Source organism: Phyllobates terribilis, unplaced genomic scaffold (assembly GCF_046119375.1).
Source record: "Phyllobates terribilis strain yellow unplaced genomic scaffold, ASM4611937v1 Scaffold_236__1_contigs__length_3049075, whole genome shotgun sequence".
Taxonomy (NCBI): domain Eukaryota; kingdom Metazoa; phylum Chordata; class Amphibia; order Anura; family Dendrobatidae; genus Phyllobates; species Phyllobates terribilis.
In genome coordinates, this window is record NW_027362996.1 from 1,086,066 (window position 1) to 1,107,778 (window position 21,713).

Below are 21,713 nucleotides of genomic sequence, written 5' to 3' on the forward strand. Positions count from 1 at the left end.
AGGGATCTAGTGGTTGACAGCATGTCTTCTTAACGGGAGTCCAGGTGGCCATCTCCACAAATGGACTTTTCAGAATCCTTGGGTGGCACCGTAGTCGGAAACCAATTCTGGTTATCGCTTCTCGGCCTTTTGGCTAAGATCAAGTGTAGTATCTGTTCTTATCAGTTGAATATCTGATACGTCCCCTATCTGGGGACCATATATTAAATGGATTTTTAGAACAGGGAGATGGAAAAAGAGCTTGCTCTGTCCACTCCACGCATTGACCTGGTATTGCAGTATCTCCAGGACCGGTGCACCCCTTCTTTAATGCAGTTTCTAAAATCAGAAAGAATTGAATTCAATGCTTTTTGTTCATTTTGCTTGTTTGTCGGATTTTGGGATGGACTCTTTGGCTTTGCTTTTCTTCTCCTCATTGGATTTTTCATGTTAAAAGTTGCAGAAGCCAGATGACAAGCTCATTTTGGTTCAACTTCAGCAACTGTGCATTGCATTGCCATGTAATGTAATGTAATGCAATGCTATCTATCTAGCTCTCCCTCTATACTTCCTTTTGGATAAACAGACATATTAGGCAAGCATTTTAGAGCTTTCACCTAAATAACTACAGGTGGTGAGATAAGCTGCACAATATAATTGACCTTTCAGTATATTGTTGCACACACACCATCTATTTAGCAAATGCCCTTGTTATCAACAGCAGCCTTTTAAACTCACCTGAGCTAACAGGTATGTGAGCTGGTTACTCTGCTGCGCTTAAAATTTCTTTTTTGGTTTGCTACAATGCCTTTTCTGAAACGTTGTCTCCCTCTGCTGGAACACTGACTTCTTTCATTTAATGCCTGCAGACTATAAAAGAGAAACCAACCCAAAAAGTTTGGTTGATTAGTCTGTGGCATTCTTTTAAACTGTTGCTTATGGCGGTCTCTGTGAGCTTCTCAGTGACATTCAGCCATCCAGGTATCCCGCCTGCAGTAGACGGAATGTGGCAATGGAACGCTGGCTGCGCGTGTCATAATAGGCTCTGAGCCTTTATATACCTGCGCACAGCAGCAGCCACCTTCAGTCTGCTGCTGGACAGCCAGCAGCAGCAGCAGGAGAGGTAATTAATCAGCAACCCTCCTGCTAAGGGTAGACAGCTGCTCGTTCCACCCCCCCCCGCCTTAATTGGTTCTCCTCCCTTCCAACGGTGTTGAGGCGGGTGGGAACAGCCGGGGGTTGAGGGTACTGTGCTAAAAGAGATGGAGTTATGCAGATCTAAAACGCGTGGATTGCAGCAGCAGCAAGCCGAAAAGTGCAGGCATGTGAGGGATCTAGAGGTTGACAGCATGTCTTCTTAACGGGAGTCCAGGTGGCCATCTCCACAAATGGACTTTTCAGAATCCTTGGGTGGCACCGTAGTCGGAAACCAATTCTGGTTATCGCTTCTCGGCCTTTTGGCTAAGATCAAGTGTAGTATCTGTTCTTATCAGTTTAATATCTGATACGTCCCCTATCTGGGGACCATATATTAAATGGATTTTTAGAACAGGGAGATGGAAAAAGAGCTTGCTCTGTCCACTCCACGCATTGACCTGGTATTGCAGTATCTCCAGGACCGGTGCACCCCTTCTTTAATGCAGTTTCTAAAATCAGAAAGAATTGAATTCAATGCTTTTTGTTCATTTTGCTTGTTTGTCGGATTTTGGGATGGACTCTTTGGCTTTGCTTTACTTCTCCTCATTGGATTTTTCATGTTAAAAGTTGCAGAAGCCAGATGACAAGCTCATTTTGGTTCAACTTCAGCAACTGTGCATTGCATTGCCATGTAATGTAATGTAATGCAATGCTATCTATCTAGCTCTCCCTCTATACTTCCTTTTGGATAAACAGACATATTAGGCAAGCATTTTGGAGCTTTCACCTAAATAACTACAGGTGGTGAGATAAGCTGCACAATATAATTGACCTTTCAGTATATTGTTGCACACACACCATCTATTTAGCAAATGCCCTTGTTATCAACAGCAGCCTTTTAAACTCACCTGAGCTAACAGGTATGTGAGCTGGTTACTCTGCTGCGCTTAAAATTTCTTTTTTGGTTTGCTACAATGCCTTTTCTGAAACGTTGTCTCCCTCTGCTGGAACACTGACTTCTTTCATTTAATGCCTGCAGACTATAAAAGAGAAACCAACCCAAAAAGTTTGGTTGATTAGTCTGTGGCATTCTTTTAAACTGTTGCTTATGGCGGTCTCTGTGAGCTTCTCAGTGACATTCAGCCATCCAGGTATCCCGCCTGCAGTAGACGGAATGTGGCAATGGAACGCTGGCTGCGCGTGTCATAATAGGCTCTGAGCCTTTATATACCTGCGCACAGCAGCAGCCACCTTCAGTCTGCTGCTGGACAGCCAGCAGCAGCAGCAGCAGGAGAGGTAATTAATCAGCAACCCTCCTGCTAAGGGTAGACAGCTGCTCGTTCCACCCACCCCCCCCGCCTTAATTGGTTCTCCTCCCTTCCAACGGTGTTGAGGCGGGTGGGAACAGCCGGGGGTTGAGGGTACTGTGCTAAAAGAGGTGGAGTTATGCAGATCTAAAACGCGTGGATTGCAGCAGCAGCAAGCCGAAAAGTGCAGGCATGTGAGGGATCTAGAGGTTGACAGCATGTCTTCTTAACGGGAGTCCAGGTGGCCATCTCCACAAATGGACTTTTCAGAATCCTTGGGTGGCACCGTAGTCGGAAACCAATTCTGGTTATCGCTTCTCGGCCTTTTGGCTAAGATCAAGTGTAGTATCTGTTCTTATCAGTTTAATATCTGATACGTCCCCTATCTGGGGACCATATATTAAATGGATTTTTAGAACAGGGAGATGGAAAAAGAGCTTGCTCTGTCCACTCCACGCATTGACCTGGTATTGCAGTATCTCCAGGACCGGTGCACCCCTTCTTTAATGCAGTTTCTAAAATCAGAAAGAATTGAATTCAATGCTTTTTGTTCATTTTGCTTGTTTGTCGGATTTTGGGATGGACTCTTTGGCTTTGCTTTTCTTCTCCTCATTGGATTTTTCATGTTAAAAGTTGCAGAAGCCAGATGACAAGCTCATTTTGGTTCAACTTCAGCAACTGTGCATTGCATTGCCATGTAATGTAATGTAATGCAATGCTATCTATCTAGCTCTCCCTCTATACTTCCTTTTGGATAAACAGACATATTAGGCAAGCATTTTGGAGCTTTCACCTAAATAACTACAGGTGGTGAGATAAGCTGCACAATATAATTGACCTTTCAGTATATTGTTGCACACACACCATCTATTTAGCAAATGCCCTTGTTATCAACAGCAGCCTTTTAAACTCACCTGAGCTAACAGGTATGTGAGCTGGTTACTCTGCTGCGCTTAAAATTTCTTTTTTGGTTTGCTACAATGCCTTTTCTGAAACGTTGTCTCCCTCTGCTGGAACACTGACTTCTTTCATTTAATGCCTGCAGACTATAAAAGAGAAACCAACCCAAAAAGTTTGGTTGATTAGTCTGTGGCATTCTTTTAAACTGTTGCTTATGGCGGTCTCTGTGAGCTTCTCAGTGACATTCAGCCATCCAGGTATCCCGCCTGCAGTAGACGGAATGTGGCAATGGAACGCTGGCTGCGCGTGTCATAATAGGCTCTGAGCCTTTATATACCTGCGCACAGCAGCAGCCACCTTCAGTCTGCTGCTGGACAGCCAGCAGCAGCAGCAGCAGGAGAGGTAATTAATCAGCAACGCTCCTGCTAAGGGTAGACAGCTGCTCGTTCCACCCCCCCCCGCCTTAATTGTTTCTCCTCCCTTCCAACGGTGTTGAGGCGGGTGGGAACAGCCGGGGGTTGAGGGTACTGTGCTAAAAGAGGTGGAGTTATGCAGATCTAAAACGCGTGGATTGCAGCAGCAGCAAGCCGAAAAATGCAGGCATGTGAGGGATCTAGAGGTTGACAGCATGTCTTCTTAACGGGAGTCCAGGTGGCCATCTCCACAAATGGACTTTTCAGAATCCTTGGGTGGCACCGTAGTCGGAAACCAATTCTGGTTATCGCTTCTCGGCCTTTTGGCTAAGATCAAGGGTAGTATCTGTTCTTATCAGTTTAATATCTGATACGTCCCCTATCTGGGGACCATATATTAAATGGATTTTTAGAACAGGGAGATGGAAAAAGAGCTTGCTCTGTCCACTCCACGCATTGACCTGGTATTGCAGTATCTCCAGGACCGGTGCACCCCTTCTTTAATGCAGTTTCTAAAATCAGAAAGAATTGAATTCAATGCTTTTTGTTCATTTTGCTTGTTTGTCGGATTTTGGGATGGACTCTTTGGCTTTGCTTTTCTTCTCCTCATTGGATTTTTCATGTTAAAAGTTGCAGAAGCCAGATGACAAGCTCATTTTGGTTCAACTTCAGCAACTGTGCATTGCATTGCCATGTAATGTAATGTAATGCAATGCTATCTATCTAGCTCTCCCTCTATACTTCCTTTTGGATAAACAGACATATTAGGCAAGCATTTTGGAGCTTTCACCTAAATAACTACAGGTGGTGAGATAAGCTGCACAATATAATTGACCTTTCAGTATATTGTTGCACACACACCATCTATTTAGCAAATGCCCTTGTTATCAACAGCAGCCTTTTAAACTCACCTGAGCTAACAGGTATGTGAGCTGGTTACTCTGCTGCGCTTAAAATTTCTTTTTTGGTTTGCTACAATGCCTTTTCTGAAACGTTGTCTCCCTCTGCTGGAACACTGACTTCTTTCATTTAATGCCTGCAGACTATAAAAGAGAAACCAACCCAAAAAGTTTGGTTGATTAGTCTGTGGCATTCTTTTAAACTGTTGCTTATGGCGGTCTCTGTGAGCTTCTCAGTGACATTCAGCCATCCAGGTATCCCGCCTGCAGTAGACGGAATGTGGCAATGGAACGCTGGCTGCGCGTGTCATAATAGGCTCTGAGCCTTTATATACCTGCGCACAGCAGCAGCCACCTTCAGTCTGCTGCTGGACAGCCAGCAGCAGCAGCAGCAGGAGAGGTAATTAATCAGCAACCCTCCTGCTAAGGGTAGACAGCTGCTCGTTCCACCCCCCCCCCCGCCTTAATTGGTTCTCCTCCCTTCCAACGGTGTTGAGGCGGGTGGGAACAGCCGGGGGTTGAGGGTACTGTGCTAAAAGAGGTGGAGTTATGCAGATCTAAAACGCGTGGATTGCAGCAGCAGCAAGCCGAAAAGTGCAGGCATGTGAGGGATCTAGAGGTTGACAGCATGTCTTCTTAACGGGAGTCCAGGTGGCCATCTCCACAAATGGACTTTTCAGAATCCTTGGGTGGCACCGTAGTCGGAAACCAATTCTGGTTATCGCTTCTCGGCCTTTTGGCTAAGATCAAGTGTAGTATCTGTTCTTATCAGTTTAATATCTGATACGTCCCCTATCTGGGGACCATATATTAAATGGATTTTTAGAACAGGGAGATGGAAAAAGAGCTTGCTCTGTCCACTCCACGCATTGACCTGGTATTGCAGTATCTCCAGGACCGGTGCACCCCTTCTTTAATGCAGTTTCTAAAATCAGAAAGAATTGAATTCAATGCTTTTTGTTCATTTTGCTTGTTTGTCGGATTTTGGGATGGACTCTTTGGCTTTGCTTTTCTTCTCCTCATTGGATTTTTCATGTTAAAAGTTGCAGAAGCCAGATGACAAGCTCATTTTGGTTCAACTTCAGCAACTGTGCATTGCATTGCCATGTAATGTAATGTAATGCAATGCTATCTATCTAGCTCTCCCTCTATACTTCCTTTTGGATAAACAGACATATTAGGCAAGCATTTTGGAGCTTTCACCTAAATAACTACAGGTGGTGAGATAAGCTGCACAATATAATTGACCTTTCAGTATATTGTTGCACACACACCATCTATTTAGCAAATGCCCTTGTTATCAACAGCAGCCTTTTAAACTCACCTGAGCTAACAGGTATGTGAGCTGGTTACTCTGCTGCGCTTAAAATTTCTTTTTTGGTTTGCTACAATGCCTTTTCTGAAACGTTGTCTCCCTCTGCTGGAACACTGACTTCTTTCATTTAATGCCTGCAGACTATAAAAGAGAAACCAACCCAAAAAGTTTGGTTGATTAGTCTGTGGCATTCTTTTAAACTGTTGCTTATGGCGGTCTCTGTGAGCTTCTCAGTGACATTCAGCCATCCAGGTATCCCGCCTGCAGTAGACGGAATGTGGCAATGGAACGCTGGCTGCGCGTGTCATAATAGGCTCTGAGCCTTTATATACCTGCGCACAGCAGCAGCCACCTTCAGTCTGCTGCTGGACAGCCAGCAGCAGCAGCAGCAGGAGAGGTAATTAATCAGCAACCCTCCTGCTAAGGGTAGACAGCTGCTCGTTCCACCCCCCCCCGCCTTAATTGGTTCTCCTCCCTTCCAACGGTGTTGAGGCGGGTGGGAACAGCCGGGGGTTGAGGGTACTGTGCTAAAAGAGGTGGAGTTATGCAGATCTAAAACGCGTGGATTGCAGCAGCAGCAAGCCGAAAAGTGCAGGCATGTGAGGGATCTAGAGGTTGACAGCATGTCTTCTTAACGGGAGTCCAGGTGGCCATCTCCACAAATGGACTTTTCAGAATCCTTGGGTGGCACCGTAGTCGGAAACCAATTCTGGTTATCGCTTCTCGGCCTTTTGGCTAAGATCAAGTGTAGTATCTGTTCTTATCAGTTTAATATCTGATACGTCCCCTATCTGGGGACCATATATTAAATGGATTTTTAGAACAGGGAGATGGAAAAAGAGCTTGCTCTGTCCACTCCACGCATTGACCTGGTATTGCAGTATCTCCAGGACCGGTGCACCCCTTCTTTAATGCAGTTTCTAAAATCAGAAAGAATTGAATTCAATGCTTTTTGTTCATTTTGCTTGTTTGTCGGATTTTGGGATGGACTCTTTGGCTTTGCTTTTCTTCTCCTCATTGGATTTTTCATGTTAAAAGTTGCAGAAGCCAGATGACAAGCTCATTTTGGTTCAACTTCAGCAACTGTGCATTGCATTGCCATGTAATGTAATGTAATGCAATGCTATCTATCTAGCTCTCCCTCTATACTTCCTTTTGGATAAACAGACATATTAGGCAAGCATTTTGGAGCTTTCACCTAAATAACTACAGGTGGTGAGATAAGCTGCACAATATAATTGACCTTTCAGTATATTGTTGCACACACACCATCTATTTAGCAAATGCCCTTGTTATCAACAGCAGCCTTTTAAACTCACCTGAGCTAACAGGTATGTGAGCTGGTTACTCTGCTGCGCTTAAAATTTCTTTTTTGGTTTGCTACAATGCCTTTTCTGAAACGTTGTCTCCCTCTGCTGGAACACTGACTTCTTTCATTTAATGCCTGCAGACTATAAAAGAGAAACCAACCCAAAAAGTTTGGTTGATTAGTCTGTGGCATTCTTTTAAACTGTTGCTTATGGCGGTCTCTGTGAGCTTCTCAGTGACATTCAGCCATCCAGGTATCCCGCCTGCAGTAGACGGAATGTGGCAATGGAACGCTGGCTGCGCGTGTCATAATAGGCTCTGAGCCTTTATATACCTGCGCACAGCAGCAGCCACCTTCAGTCTGCTGCTGGACAGCCAGCAGCAGCAGCAGCAGGAGAGGTAATTAATCAGCAACCCTCCTGCTAAGGGTAGACAGCTGCTCGTTCCACCCCCCCCCCCGCCTTAATTGGTTCTCCTCCCTTCCAACGGTGTTGAGGCGGGTGGGAACAGCCGGGGGTTGAGGGTACTGTGCTAAAAGAGGTGGAGTTATGCAGATCTAAAACGCGTGGATTGCAGCAGCAGCAAGCCGAAAAGTGCAGGCATGTGAGGGATCTAGAGGTTGACAGCATGTCTTCTTAACGGGAGTCCAGGTGGCCATCTCCACAAATGGACTTTTCAGAATCCTTGGGTGGCACCGTAGTCGGAAACCAATTCTGGTTATCGCTTCTCGGCCTTTTGGCTAAGATCAAGTGTAGTATCTGTTCTTATCAGTTTAATATCTGATACGTCCCCTATCTGGGGACCATATATTAAATGGATTTTTAGAACAGGGAGATGGAAAAAGAGCTTGCTCTGTCCACTCCACGCATTGACCTGGTATTGCAGTATCTCCAGGACCGGTGCACCCCTTCTTTAATGCAGTTTCTAAAATCAGAAAGAATTGAATTCAATGCTTTTTGTTCATTTTGCTTGTTTGTCGGATTTTGGGATGGACTCTTTGGCTTTGCTTTTCTTCTCCTCATTGGATTTTTCATGTTAAAAGTTGCAGAAGCCAGATGACAAGCTCATTTTGGTTCAACTTCAGCAACTGTGCATTGCATTGCCATGTAATGTAATGTAATGCAATGCTATCTATCTAGCTCTCCCTCTATACTTCCTTTTGGATAAACAGACATATTAGGCAAGCATTTTGGAGCTTTCACCTAAATAACTACAGGTGGTGAGATAAGCTGCACAATATAATTGACCTTTCAGTATATTGTTGCACACACACCATCTATTTAGCAAATGCCCTTGTTATCAACAGCAGCCTTTTAAACTCACCTGAGCTAACAGGTATGTGAGCTGGTTACTCTGCTGCGCTTAAAATTTCTTTTTTGGTTTGCTACAATGCCTTTTCTGAAACGTTGTCTCCCTCTGCTGGAACACTGACTTCTTTCATTTAATGCCTGCAGACTATAAAAGAGAAACCAACCCAAAAAGTTTGGTTGATTAGTCTGTGGCATTCTTTTAAACTGTTGCTTATGGCGGTCTCTGTGAGCTTCTCAGTGACATTCAGCCATCCAGGTATCCCGCCTGCAGTAGACGGAATGTGGCAATGGAACGCTGGCTGCGCGTGTCATAATAGGCTCTGAGCCTTTATATACCTGCGCACAGCAGCAGCCACCTTCAGTCTGCTGCTGGACAGCCAGCAGCAGCAGCAGCAGGAGAGGTAATTAATCAGCAACCCTCCTGCTAAGGGTAGACAGCTGCTCGTTCCACCCCCCCTCCCCGCCTTAATTGGTTCTCCTCCCTTCCAACGGTGTTGAGGCGGGTGGGAACAGCCGGGGGTTGAGGGTACTGTGCTAAAAGAGGTGGAGTTATGCAGATCTAAAACGCGTGGATTGCAGCAGCAGCAAGCCGAAAAGTGCAGGCATGTGAGGGATCTAGAGGTTGACAGCATGTCTTCTTAACGGGAGTCCAGGTGGCCATCTCCACAAATGGACTTTTCAGAATCCTTGGGTGGCACCGTAGTCGGAAACCAATTCTGTTTATCGCTTCTCGGCCTTTTGGCTAAGATCAAGTGTAGTATCTGTTCTTATCAGTTTAATATCTGATACGTCCCCTATCTGGGGACCATATATTAAATGGATTTTTAGAACAGGGAGATGGAAAAAGAGCTTGCTCTGTCCACTCCACGCATTGACCTGGTATTGCAGTATCTCCAGGACCGGTGCACCCCTTCTTTAATGCAGTTTCTAAAATCAGAAAGAATTGAATTCAATGCTTTTTGCTCATTTTGCTTGTTTGTCGGATTTTGGGATGGACTCTTTGGCTTTGCTTTTCTTCTCCTCATTGGATTTTTCATGTTAAAAGTTGCAGAAGCCAGATGACAAGCTCATTTTGGTTCAACTTCAGCAACTGTGCATTGCATTGCCATGTAATGTAATGTAATGCAATGCTATCTATCTAGCTCTCCCTCTATACTTCCTTTTGGATAAACAGACATATTAGGCAAGCATTTTGGAGCTTTCACCTAAATAACTACAGGTGGTGAGATAAGCTGCACAATATAATTGACCTTTCAGTATATTGTTGCACACACACCATCTATTTAGCAAATGCCCTTGTTATCAACAGCAGCCTTTTAAACTCACCTGAGCTAACAGGTATGTGAGCTGGTTACTCTGCTGCGCTTAAAATTTCTTTTTTGGTTTGCTACAATGCCTTTTCTGAAACGTTGTCTCCCTCTGCTGGAACACTGACTTCTTTCATTTAATGCCTGCAGACTATAAAAGAGAAACCAACCCAAAAAGTTTGGTTGATTAGTCTGTGGCATTCTTTTAAACTGTTGCTTATGGCGGTCTCTGTGAGCTTCTCAGTGACATTCAGCCATCCAGGTATCCTGCCTGCAGTAGACGGAATGTGGCAATGGAACGCTGGCTGCGCGTGTCATAATAGGCTCTGAGCCTTTATATACCTGCGCACAGCAGCAGCCACCTTCAGTCTGCTGCTGGACAGCCAGCAGCAGCAGCAGCAGGAGAGGTAATTAATCAGCAACCCTCCTGCTAAGGGTAGACAGCTGCTCGTTCCACCCCCCCCCCCGCCTTAATTGGTTCTCCTCCCTTCCAACGGTGTTGAGGCGGGTGGGAACAGCCGGGGGTTGAGGGTACTGTGCTAAAAGAGGTGGAGTTATGCAGATCTAAAACGCGTGGATTGCAGCAGCAGCAAGCCGAAAAGTGCAGGCATGTGAGGGATCTAGAGGTTGACAGCATGTCTTCTTAACGGGAGTCCAGGTGGCCATCTCCACAAATGGACTTTTCAGAATCCTTGGGTGGCACCGTAGTCGGAAACCAATTCTGGTTATCGCTTCTCGGCCTTTTGGCTAAGATCAAGTGTAGTATCTGTTCTTATCAGTTTAATATCTGATACGTCCCCTATCTGGGGACCATATATTAAATGGATTTTTAGAACAGGGAGATGGAAAAAGAGCTTGCTCTGTCCACTCCACGCATTGACCTGATATTGCAGTATCTCCAGGACCGGTGCACCCCTTCTTTAATGCAGTTTCTAAAATCAGAAAGAATTGAATTCAATGCTTTTTGTTCATTTTGCTTGTTTGTCGGATTTTGGGATGGACTCTTTGGCTTTGCTTTTCTTCTCCTCATTGGATTTTTCATGTTAAAAGTTGCAGAAGCCAGATGACAAGCTCATTTTGGTTCAACTTCAGCAACTGTGCATTGCATTGCCATGTAATGTAATGTAATGCAATGCTATCTATCTAGCTCTCCCTCTATACTTCCTTTTGGATAAACAGACATATTAGGCAAGCATTTTGGAGCTTTCACCTAAATAACTACAGGTGGTGAGATAAGCTGCACAATATAATTGACCTTTCAGTATATTGTTGCACACACACCATCTATTTAGCAAATGCCCTTGTTATCAACAGCAGCCTTTTAAACTCACCTGAGCTAACAGGTATGTGAGCTGGTTACTCTGCTGCGCTTAAAATTTCTTTTTTGGTTTGCTACAATGCCTTTTCTGAAACGTTGTCTCCCTCTGCTGGAACACTGACTTCTTTCATTTAATGCCTGCAGACTATAAAAGAGAAACCAACCCAAAAAGTTTGGTTGATTAGTCTGTGGCATTCTTTTAAACTGTTGCTTATGGCGGTCTCTGTGAGCTTCTCAGTGACATTCAGCCATCCAGGTATCCCGCCTGCAGTAGACGGAATGTGGCAATGGAACGCTGGCTGCGCGTGTCATAATAGGCTCTGAGCCTTTATATACCTGCGCACAGCAGCAGCCACCTTCAGTCTGCTGCTGGACAGCCAGCAGCAGCAGCAGCAGGAGAGGTAATTAATCAGCAACCCTCCTGCTAAGGGTAGACAGCTGCTCGTTCCACCCCCCCCCGCCTTAATTGGTTCTCCTCCCTTCCAACGGTGTTGAGGCGGGTGGGAACAGCCGGGGGTTGAGGGTACTGTGCTAAAAGAGGTGGAGTTATGCAGATCTAAAACGCGTGGATTGCAGCAGCAGCAAGCCGAAAAGTGCAGGCATGTGAGGGATCTAGAGGTTGACAGCATGTCTTCTTAACGGGAGTCCAGGTGGCCATCTCCACAAATGGACTTTTCAGAATCCTTGGGTGGCACCGTAGTCGGAAACCAATTCTGGTTATCGCTTCTCGGCCTTTTGGCTAAGATCAAGTGTAGTATCTGTTCTTATCAGTTTAATATCTGATACGTCCCCTATCTGGGGACCATATATTAAATGGATTTTTAGAACAGGGAGATGGAAAAAGAGCTTGCTCTGTCCACTCCACGCATTGACCTGGTATTGCAGTATCTCCAGGACCGGTGCACCCCTTCTTTAATGCAGTTTCTAAAATCAGAAAGAATTGAATTCAATGCTTTTTGTTCATTTTGCTTGTTTGTCGGATTTTGGGATGGACTCTTTGGCTTTGCTTTTCTTCTCCTCATTGGATTTTTCATGTTAAAAGTTGCAGAAGCCAGATGACAAGCTCATTTTGGTTCAACTTCAGCAACTGTGCATTGCATTGCCATGTAATGTAATGTAATGCAATGCTATCTATCTAGCTCTCCCTCTATACTTCCTTTTGGATAAACAGACATATTAGGCAAGCATTTTGGAGCTTTCACCTAAATAACTACAGGTGGTGAGATAAGCTGCACAATATAATTGACCTTTCAGTATATTGTTGCACACACACCATCTATTTAGCAAATGCCCTTGTTATCAACAGCAGCCTTTTAAACTCACCTGAGCTAACAGGTATGTGAGCTGGTTACTCTGCTGCGCTTAAAATTTCTTTTTTGGTTTGCTACAATGCCTTTTCTGAAACGTTGTCTCCCTCTGCTGGAACACTGACTTCTTTCATTTAATGCCTGCAGACTATAAAAGAGAAACCAACCCCAAAAGTTTGGTTGATTAGTCTGTGGCATTCTTTTAAACTGTTGCTTATGGCGGTCTCTGTGAGCTTCTCAGTGACATTCAGCCATCCAGGTATCCCGCCTGCAGTAGACGGAATGTGGCAATGGAACGCTGGCTGCGCGTGTCATAATAGGCTCTGAGCCTTTATATACCTGCGCACAGCAGCAGCCACCTTCAGTCTGCTGCTGGACAGCCAGCAGCAGCAGCAGCAGGAGAGGTAATTAATCAGCAACCCTCCTGCTAAGGGTAGACAGCTGCTCGTTCCACCCCCCCCCCGCCTTAATTGGTTCTCCTCCCTTCCAACGGTGTTGAGGCGGGTGGGAACAGCCGGGGGTTGAGGGTACTGTGCTAAAAGAGGTGGAGTTATGCAGATCTAAAACGCGTGGATTGCAGCAGCAGCAAGCCGAAAAGTGCAGGCATGTGAGGGATCTAGAGGTTGACAGCATGTCTTCTTAACGGGAGTCCAGGTGGCCATCTCCACAAATGGACTTTTCAGAATCCTTGGGTGGCACCGTAGTCGGAAACCAATTCTGGTTATCGCTTCTCGGCCTTTTTGCTAAGATCAAGAGTAGTATCTGTTCTTATCAGTTTAATATCTGATACGTCCCCTATCTGGGGACCATATATTAAATGGATTTTTAGAACAGGGAGATGGAAAAAGAGCTTGCTCTGTCCACTCCACGCATTGACCTGGTATTGCAGTATCTCCAGGACCGGTGCACCCCTTCTTTAATGCAGTTTCTAAAATCAGAAAGAATTGAATTCAATGCTTTTTGTTCATTTTGCTTGTTTGTCCGATTTTGGGATGGACTCTTTGGCTTTGCTTTTCTTCTCCTCATTGGATTTTTCATGTTAAAAGTTGCAGAAGCCAGATGACAAGCTCATTTTGGTTCAACTTCAGCAACTGTGCATTGCATTGCCATGTAATGTAATGTAATGCAATGCTATCTATCTAGCTCTCCCTCTATACTTCCTTTTGGATAAACAGACATATTAGGCAAGCATTTTGGAGCTTTCACCTAAATAACTACAGGTGGTGAGATAAGCTGCACAATATAATTGACCTTTCAGTATATTGTTGCACACACACCATCTATTTAGCAAATGCCCTTGTTATCAACAGCAGCCTTTTAAAGTCACCTGAGCTAACAGGTATGTGAGCTGGTTACTCTGCTGCGCTTAAAATTTCTTTTTTGGTTTGCTACAATGCCTTTTCTGAAACGTTGTCTCCCTCTGCTGGAACACTGACTTCTTTCATTTAATGCCTGCAGACTATAAAAGAGAAACCAACCCAAAAAGTTTGGTTGATTAGTCTGTGGCATTCTTTTAAACTGTTGCTTATGGCGGTCTCTGTGAGCTTCTCAGTGACATTCAGCCATCCAGGTATCCCGCCTGCAGTAGACGGAATGTGGCAATGGAACGCTGGCTGCGCGTGTCATAATAGGCTCTGAACCTTTATATACCTGCGCACAGCAGCAGCCACCTTCAGTCTGCTGCTGGACAGCCAGCAGCAGCAGCAGCAGGAGAGGTAATTAATCAGCAACCCTCCTGCTAAGGATAGACAGCTGCTCGTTCCACCCCCCCCCCCGCCTTAATTGGTTCTCCTCCCTTCCAACGGTGTTGAGGCGGGTGGGAACAGCCGGGGGTTGAGGGTACTGTGCTAAAAGAGGTGGAGTTATGCAGATGTAAAACGCGTGGATTGCAGCAGCAGCAAGCCGAAAAGTGCAGGCATGTGAGGGATCTAGAGGTTGACAGCATGTCTTCTTAACGGGAGTCAAGGTGGCCATCTCCACAAATGGACTTTTCAGAATCCTTGGGTGGCACCGTAGTCGGAAACCAATTCTGGTTATCGCTTCTCGGCCTTTTGGCTAAGATCAAGTGTAGTATCTGTTCTTATCAGTTTAATATCTGATACGTCCCCTATCTGGGGACCATATATTAAATGGATTTTAGAACAGGGAGATGGAAAAAGAGCTTGCTCTGTCCACTCCACGCATTGACCTGGTATTGCAGTATCTCCAGGACCGGTGCACCCCTTCTTTAATGCAGTTTCTAAAATCAGAAAGAATTGAATTAAATGCTTTTTGTTCATTTTGCTTGTTTGTCGGATTTTGGGATGGACTCTTTGGCTTTGCTTTTCTTCTCCTCATTGGATTTTTCATGTTAAAAGTTGAAGAAGCCAGATGACAAGCTCATTTTGGTTCAACTTCAGCAACTGTGCATTGCATTGCCATGTAATGTAATGTAATGCAATGCTATCTATCTAGCTCTCCCTCTATACTTCCTTTTGGATAAACAGACATATTAGGCAAGCATTTTGGAGCTTTCACCTAAATAACTACAGGTGGTGAGATAAGCTGCACAATATAATTGACCTTTCAGTATATTGTTGCACACACACCATCTATTTAGCAAATGCCCTTGTTATCAACAGCAGCCTTTTAAACTCACCTGAGCTAACAGGTATGTGAGCTGGTTACTCTGCTGCGCTTAAAATTTCTTTTTTGGTTTGCTACAATGCCTTTTCTGAAACGTTGTCTCCCTCTGCTGGAACACTGACTTCTTTCATTTAATGCCTGCAGACTATAAAAGAGAAACCAACCCAAAAAGTTTGGTTGATTAGTCTGTGGCATTCTTTTAAACTGTTGCTTATGGCGGTCTCTGTGAGCTTCTCAGTGACATTCAGCCATCCAGGTATCCCGCCTGCAGTAGACGGAATGTGCCAATGGAACGCTGGCTGCACGTGTCATAATAGGCTCTGAGCCTTTATATACCTGCGCACAGCAGCAGCCACCTTCAGTCTGCTGCTGGACAGCCAGCAGCAGCAGCAGCAGGAGAGGTAATTAATCAGCAACCCTCCTGCTAAGGGTAGACAGCTGCTCGTTCCACCCCCCCCCCCCGCCTTAATTGGTTCTCCTCCCTTCCAACGGTGTTGAGGCGGGTGGGAACAGCCGGGGGTTGAGGGTACTGTGCTAAAAGAGGTGGAGTTATGCAGATCTAAAACGCGTGGATTGCAGCAGCAGCAAGCCGAAAAGTGCAGGCATGTGAGGGATCTAGAGGTTGACAGCATGTCTTCTTAACGGGAGTCCAGGTGGCCATCTCCACAAATGGACTTTTCAGAATCCTTGGGTGGCACCGTAGTCGGAAACCAATTCTGGTTATCGCTTCTCGGCCTTTTGGCTAAGATCAAGTGTAGTATCTGCTCTTATCAGTTTAATATCTGATACGTCCCCTATCTGGGGACCATATATTAAATGGATTTTTGGAACAGGGAGATGGAAAAAGAGCTTGCTCTGTCCACTCCACGCATTGACCTGGTATTGCAGTATCTCCAGGACCGGTGCACCCCTTCTTTATTGCAGTTTCTAAAATCAGAAAGAATTGAATTCAATGCTTTTTGTTCATTTTGCTTGTTTGTCGGATTTTGGGATGGACTCTTTGGCTTTGCTTTTCTTCTCCTCATTGGATTTTTCATGTTAAAAGTTGCAGAAGCCAGATGACAAGCTCATTTTGGTTCAACTTCAGCAACTGTGCATTGCATTGCCATGTAATGTAATGTAATGCAATGCTATCTATCTAGCTCTCCCTCTATACTTCCTTTTGGATAAACAGACATATTAGGCAAGCATTTTGGAGCTTTCACCTAAATAACTACAGGTGGTGAGATAAGCTGCACAATATAATTGACCTTTCAGTATATTGTTGCACACACACCATCTATTTAGCAAATGCCCTTGTTATCAACAGCAGCCTTTTAAACTCACCTGAGCTAACAGGTATGTGAGCTGGTTACTCTGCTGCGCTTAAAATTTCTTTTTTGGTTTGCTACAATGCCTTTTCTGAAACGTTGTCTCCCTCTGCTGGAACACTGACTTCTTTCATTTAATGCCTGCAGACTATAAAAGAGAAACCAACCCAAAAAGTTTGGTTGATTAGTCTGTGGCATTCTTTTAAACTGTTGCTTATGGCGGTCTCTGTGAGCTTCTCAGTGACATTCAGCCATCCAGGTATCCTGCCTGCAGTAGACGGAATGTGGCAATGGAACGCTGGCTGCGCGTGTCATAATAGGCTCTGAGCCTTTATATACCTGCGCACAGCAGCAGCCACCTTCAGTCTGCTGCTGGACAGCCAGCAGCAGCAGCAGCAGGAGAGGTAATTAATCAGCAACCCTCCTGCTAAGGGTAGACAGCTGCTCGTTCCACCCCCCCCCCCCGCCTTAATTGGTTCTCCTCCCTTCCAACGGTGTTGAGGCGGGTGGGAACAGCCGGGGGTTGAGGGTACTGTGCTAAAAGAGGTGGAGTTATGCAGATCTAAAACGCGTGGATTGCAGCAGCAGCAAGCCGAAAAGTGCAGGCATGTGAGGGATCTAGAGGTTGACAGCATGTCTTCTTAACGGGAGTCCAGGTGGCCATCTCCACAAATGGACTTTTCAGAATCCTTGGGTGGCACCGTAGTCGGAAACCAATTCTGGTTATCGCTTCTCGGCCTTTTGGCTAAGATCAAGTGTAGTATCTGTTCTTATCAGTTTAATATCTGATACGTCCCCTATCTGGGGACCATATATTAAATGGATTTTTAGAACAGGGAGATGGAAAAAGAGCTTGCTCTGTCCACTCCACGCATTGACCTGATATTGCAGTATCTCCAGGACCGGTGCACCCCTTCTTTAATGCAGTTTCTAAAATCAGAAAGAATTGAATTCAATGCTTTTTGTTCATTTTGCTTGTTTGTCGGATTTTGGGATGGACTCTTTGGCTTTGCTTTTCTTCTCCTCATTGGATTTTTCATGTTAAAAGTTGCAGAAGCCAGATGACAAGCTCATTTTGGTTCAACTTCAGCAACTGTGCATTGCATTGCCATGTAATGTAATGTAATGCAATGCTATCTATCTAGCTCTCCCTCTATACTTCCTTTTGGATAAACAGACATATTAGGCAAGCATTTTGGAGCTTTCACCTAAATAACTACAGGTGGTGAGATAAGCTGCACAATATAATTGACCTTTCAGTATATTGTTGCACACACACCATCTATTTAGCAAATGCCCTTGTTATCAACAGCAGCCTTTTAAACTCACCTGAGCTAACAGGTATGTGAGCTGGTTACTCTGCTGCGCTTAAAATTTCTTTTTTGGTTTGCTACAATGCCTTTTCTGAAACGTTGTCTCCCTCTGCTGGAACACTGACTTCTTTCATTTAATGCCTGCAGACTATAAAAGAGAAACCAACCCAAAAAGTTTGGTTGATTAGTCTGTGGCATTCTTTTAAACTGTTGCTTATGGCGGTCTCTGTGAGCTTCTCAGTGACATTCAGCCATCCAGGTATCCCGCCTGCAGTAGACGGAATGTGGCAATGGAACGCTGGCTGCACGTGTCATAATAGGCTCTGAGCCTTTATATACCTGCGCACAGCAGCAGCCACCTTCAGTCTGCTGCTGGACAGCCAGCAGCAGCAGCAGCAGGAGAGGTAATTAATCAGCAACCCTCCTGCTAAGGGTAGACAGCTGCTCGTTCCACCCCCCCCCGCCTTAATTGGTTCTCCTCCCTTCCAACGGTGTTGAGGCGGGTGGGAACAGCCGGGGGTTGAGGGTACTGTGCTAAAAGAGGTGGAGTTATGCAGATCTAAAACGCGTGGATTGCAGCAGCAGCAAGCCGAAAAGTGCAGGCATGTGAGGGATCTAGAGGTTGACAGCATGTCTTCTTAACGGGAGTCCAGGTGGCCATCTCCACAAATGGACTTTTCAGAATCCTTGGGTGGCACCGTAGTCGGAAACCAATTCTGGTTATCGCTTCTCGGCCTTTTGGCTAAGATCAAGTGTAGTATCTGTTCTTATCAGTTTAATATCTGATACGTCCCCTATCTGGGGACCATATATTAAATGGATTTTTAGAACAGGGAGATGGAAAAAGAGCTTGCTCTGTCCACTCCACGCATTGACCTGGTATTGCAGTATCTCCAGGACCGGTGCACCCCTTCTTTAATGCAGTTTCTAAAATCAGAAAGAATTGAATTCAATGCTTTTTGTTCATTTTGCTTGTTTGTCGGATTTTGGGATGGACTCTTTGGCTTTGCTTTTCTTCTCCTCATTGGATTTTTCATGTTAAAAGTTGCAGAAGCCAGATGACAAGCTCATTTTGGTTCAACTTCAGCAACTGTGCATTGCATTGCCATGTAATGTAATGTAATGCAATGCTATCTATCTAGCTCTCCCTCTATACTTCCTTTTGGATAAACAGACATATTAGGCAAGCATTTTGGAGCTTTCACCTAAATAACTACAGGTGGTGAGATAAGCTGCACAATATAATTGACCTTTCAGTATATTGTTGCACACACACCATCTATTTAGCAAATGCCCTTGTTATCAACAGCAGCCTTTTAAACTCACCTGAGCTAACAGGTATGTGAGCTGGTTACTCTGCTGCGCTTAAAATTTCTTTTTTGGTTTGCTACAATGCCTTTTCTGAAACGTTGTCTCCCTCTGCTGGAACACTGACTTCTTTCATTTAATGCCTGCAGACTATAAAAGAGAAACCAACCCCAAAAGTTTGGTTGATTAGTCTGTGGCATTCTTTTAAACTGTTGCTTATGGCGGTCTCTGTGAGCTTCTCAGTGACATTCAGCCATCCAGGTATCCCGCCTGCAGTAGACGGAATGTGGCAATGGAACGCTGGCTGCGCGTGTCATAATAGGCTCTGAGCCTTTATATACCTGCGCACAGCAGCAGCCACCTTCAGTCTGCTGCTGGACAGCCAGCAGCAGCAGCAGCAGGAGAGGTAATTAATCAGCAACCCTCCTGCTAAGGGTAGACAGCTGCTCGTTCCACCCCCCCCCCGCCTTAATTGGTTCTCCTCCCTTCCAACGGTGTTGAGGCGGGTGGGAACAGCCGGGGGTTGAGGGTACTGTGCTAAAAGAGGTGGAGTTATGCAGATCTAAAACGCGTGGATTGCAGCAGCAGCAAGCCGAAAAGTGCAGGCATGTGAGGGATCTAGAGGTTGACAGCATGTCTTCTTAACGGGAGTCCAGGTGGCCATCTCCACAAATGGACTTTTCAGAATCCTTGGGTGGCACCGTAGTCGGAAACCAATTCTGGTTATCGCTTCTCGGCCTTTTTGCTAAGATCAAGAGTAGTATCTGTTCTTATCAGTTTAATATCTGATACGTCCCCTATCTGGGGACCATATATTAAATGGATTTTTAGAACAGGGAGATGGAAAAAGAGCTTGCTCTGTCCACTCCACGCATTGACCTGGTATTGCAGTATCTCCAGGACCGGTGCACCCCTTCTTTAATGCAGTTTCTAAAATCAGAAAGAATTGAATTCAATGCTTTTTGTTCATTTTGCTTGTTTGTCCGATTTTGGGATGGACTCTTTGGCTTTGCTTTTCTTCTCCTCATTGGATTTTTCATGTTAAAAGTTGCAGAAGCCAGATGACAAGCTCATTTTGGTTCAACTTCAGCAACTGTGCATTGCATTGCCATGTAATGTAATGTAATGCAATGCTATCTATCTAGCTCTCCCTCTATACTTCCTTTTGGATAAACAGACATATTAGGCAAGCATTTTGGAGCTTTCACCTAAATAACTACAGGTGGTGAGATAAGCTGCACAATATAATTGACCTTTCAGTATATTGTTGCACACACACCATCTATTTAGCAAATGCCCTTGTTATCAACAGCAGCCTTTTAAAGTCACCTGAGCTAACAGGTATGTGAGCTGGTTACTCTGCTGCGCTTAAAATTTCTTTTTTGGTTTGCTACAATGCCTTTTCTGAAACGTTGTCTCCCTCTGCTGGAACACTGACTTCTTTCATTTAATGCCTGCAGACTATAAAAGAGAAACCAACCCAAAAAGTTTGGTTGATTAGTCTGTGGCATTCTTTTAAACTGTTGCTTATGGCGGTCTCTGTGAGCTTCTCAGTGACATTCAGCCATCCAGGTATCCCGCCTGCAGTAGACGGAATGTGGCAATGGAACGCTGGCTGCGCGTGTCATAATAGGCTCTGAACCTTTATATACCTGCGCACAGCAGCAGCCACCTTCAGTCTGCTGCTGGACAGCCAGCAGCAGCAGCAGCAGGAGAGGTAATTAATCAGCAACCCTCCTGCTAAGGATAGACAGCTGCTCGTTCCACCCCCCCCCCCGCCTTAATTGGTTCTCCTCCCTTCCAACGGTGTTGAGGCGGGTGGGAACAGCCGGGGGTTGAGGGTACTGTGCTAAAAGAGGTGGAGTTATGCAGATGTAAAACGCGTGGATTGCAGCAGCAGCAAGCCGAAAAGTGCAGGCATGTGAGGGATCTAGAGGTTGACAGCATGTCTTCTTAACGGGAGTCAAGGTGGCCATCTCCACAAATGGACTTTTCAGAATCCTTGGGTGGCACCGTAGTCGGAAACCAATTCTGGTTATCGCTTCTCGGCCTTTTGGCTAAGATCAAGTGTAGTATCTGTTCTTATCAGTTTAATATCTGATACGTCCCCTATCTGGGGACCATATATTAAATGGATTTTAGAACAGGGAGATGGAAAAAGAGCTTGCTCTGTCCACTCCACGCATTGACCTGGTATTGCAGTATCTCCAGGACCGGTGCACCCCTTCTTTAATGCAGTTTCTAAAATCAGAAAGAATTGAATTAAATGCTTTTTGTTCATTTTGCTTGTTTGTCGGATTTTGGGATGGACTCTTTGGCTTTGCTTTTCTTCTCCTCATTGGATTTTTCATGTTAAAAGTTGAAGAAGCCAGATGACAAGCTCATTTTGGTTCAACTTCAGCAACTGTGCATTGCATTGCCATGTAATGTAATGTAATGCAATGCTATCTATCTAGCTCTCCCTCTATACTTCCTTTTGGATAAACAGACATATTAGGCAAGCATTTTGGAGCTTTCACCTAAATAACTACAGGTGGTGAGATAAGCTGCACAATATAATTGACCTTTCAGTATATTGTTGCACACACACCATCTATTTAGCAAATGCCCTTGTTATCAACAGCAGCCTTTTAAACTCACCTGAGCTAACAGGTATG

General features: G+C 45.0%; 17 non-coding genes across 17 annotated transcripts; all 17 read left to right on the forward strand.

Annotated features, from left to right (window-relative positions):
* Positions 1-113: 113 nt before the first annotated feature.
* On the forward strand, positions 114-304 carry LOC141216617 (U2 spliceosomal RNA). Its single transcript, XR_012285643.1, has one exon. It is a non-coding gene; the product is annotated as a U2 spliceosomal RNA (small nuclear RNA).
* Positions 305-1,420: 1,116 nt separating this feature from the next.
* On the forward strand, positions 1,421-1,611 carry LOC141215279 (U2 spliceosomal RNA). Its single transcript, XR_012284349.1, has one exon. It is a non-coding gene; the product is annotated as a U2 spliceosomal RNA (small nuclear RNA).
* Positions 1,612-2,733: 1,122 nt separating this feature from the next.
* Positions 2,734-2,924, forward strand: LOC141215280 (U2 spliceosomal RNA). Its single transcript, XR_012284350.1, has one exon. It is a non-coding gene; the product is annotated as a U2 spliceosomal RNA (small nuclear RNA).
* A 1,119-nt stretch (positions 2,925-4,043) lies between these two features.
* LOC141216546 (U2 spliceosomal RNA) lies at positions 4,044-4,234 on the forward strand. Its single transcript, XR_012285576.1, has one exon. It is a non-coding gene; the product is annotated as a U2 spliceosomal RNA (small nuclear RNA).
* Positions 4,235-5,355: 1,121 nt separating this feature from the next.
* On the forward strand, positions 5,356-5,546 carry LOC141215281 (U2 spliceosomal RNA). Its single transcript, XR_012284351.1, has one exon. It is a non-coding gene; the product is annotated as a U2 spliceosomal RNA (small nuclear RNA).
* Positions 5,547-6,665: 1,119 nt separating this feature from the next.
* On the forward strand, positions 6,666-6,856 carry LOC141215282 (U2 spliceosomal RNA). Its single transcript, XR_012284352.1, has one exon. It is a non-coding gene; the product is annotated as a U2 spliceosomal RNA (small nuclear RNA).
* A 1,121-nt stretch (positions 6,857-7,977) lies between these two features.
* Positions 7,978-8,168, forward strand: LOC141215283 (U2 spliceosomal RNA). Its single transcript, XR_012284353.1, has one exon. It is a non-coding gene; the product is annotated as a U2 spliceosomal RNA (small nuclear RNA).
* A 1,122-nt stretch (positions 8,169-9,290) lies between these two features.
* LOC141215284 (U2 spliceosomal RNA) lies at positions 9,291-9,481 on the forward strand. Its single transcript, XR_012284354.1, has one exon. It is a non-coding gene; the product is annotated as a U2 spliceosomal RNA (small nuclear RNA).
* A 1,121-nt stretch (positions 9,482-10,602) lies between these two features.
* On the forward strand, positions 10,603-10,793 carry LOC141216574 (U2 spliceosomal RNA). Its single transcript, XR_012285602.1, has one exon. It is a non-coding gene; the product is annotated as a U2 spliceosomal RNA (small nuclear RNA).
* Positions 10,794-11,912: 1,119 nt separating this feature from the next.
* LOC141215285 (U2 spliceosomal RNA) lies at positions 11,913-12,103 on the forward strand. The gene has a single exon (XR_012284355.1). It is a non-coding gene; the product is annotated as a U2 spliceosomal RNA (small nuclear RNA).
* Positions 12,104-13,223: 1,120 nt separating this feature from the next.
* LOC141216685 (U2 spliceosomal RNA) lies at positions 13,224-13,414 on the forward strand. The gene has a single exon (XR_012285709.1). It is a non-coding gene; the product is annotated as a U2 spliceosomal RNA (small nuclear RNA).
* A 1,121-nt stretch (positions 13,415-14,535) lies between these two features.
* On the forward strand, positions 14,536-14,725 carry LOC141216653 (U2 spliceosomal RNA). The gene has a single exon (XR_012285677.1). It is a non-coding gene; the product is annotated as a U2 spliceosomal RNA (small nuclear RNA).
* Positions 14,726-15,847: 1,122 nt separating this feature from the next.
* Positions 15,848-16,038, forward strand: LOC141216471 (U2 spliceosomal RNA). The gene has a single exon (XR_012285503.1). It is a non-coding gene; the product is annotated as a U2 spliceosomal RNA (small nuclear RNA).
* A 1,122-nt stretch (positions 16,039-17,160) lies between these two features.
* LOC141216575 (U2 spliceosomal RNA) lies at positions 17,161-17,351 on the forward strand. The gene has a single exon (XR_012285603.1). It is a non-coding gene; the product is annotated as a U2 spliceosomal RNA (small nuclear RNA).
* Positions 17,352-18,470: 1,119 nt separating this feature from the next.
* Positions 18,471-18,661, forward strand: LOC141215286 (U2 spliceosomal RNA). The gene has a single exon (XR_012284356.1). It is a non-coding gene; the product is annotated as a U2 spliceosomal RNA (small nuclear RNA).
* A 1,120-nt stretch (positions 18,662-19,781) lies between these two features.
* LOC141216686 (U2 spliceosomal RNA) lies at positions 19,782-19,972 on the forward strand. The gene has a single exon (XR_012285710.1). It is a non-coding gene; the product is annotated as a U2 spliceosomal RNA (small nuclear RNA).
* A 1,121-nt stretch (positions 19,973-21,093) lies between these two features.
* Positions 21,094-21,283, forward strand: LOC141216654 (U2 spliceosomal RNA). Its single transcript, XR_012285678.1, has one exon. It is a non-coding gene; the product is annotated as a U2 spliceosomal RNA (small nuclear RNA).
* Positions 21,284-21,713: the final 430 nt, after the last annotated feature.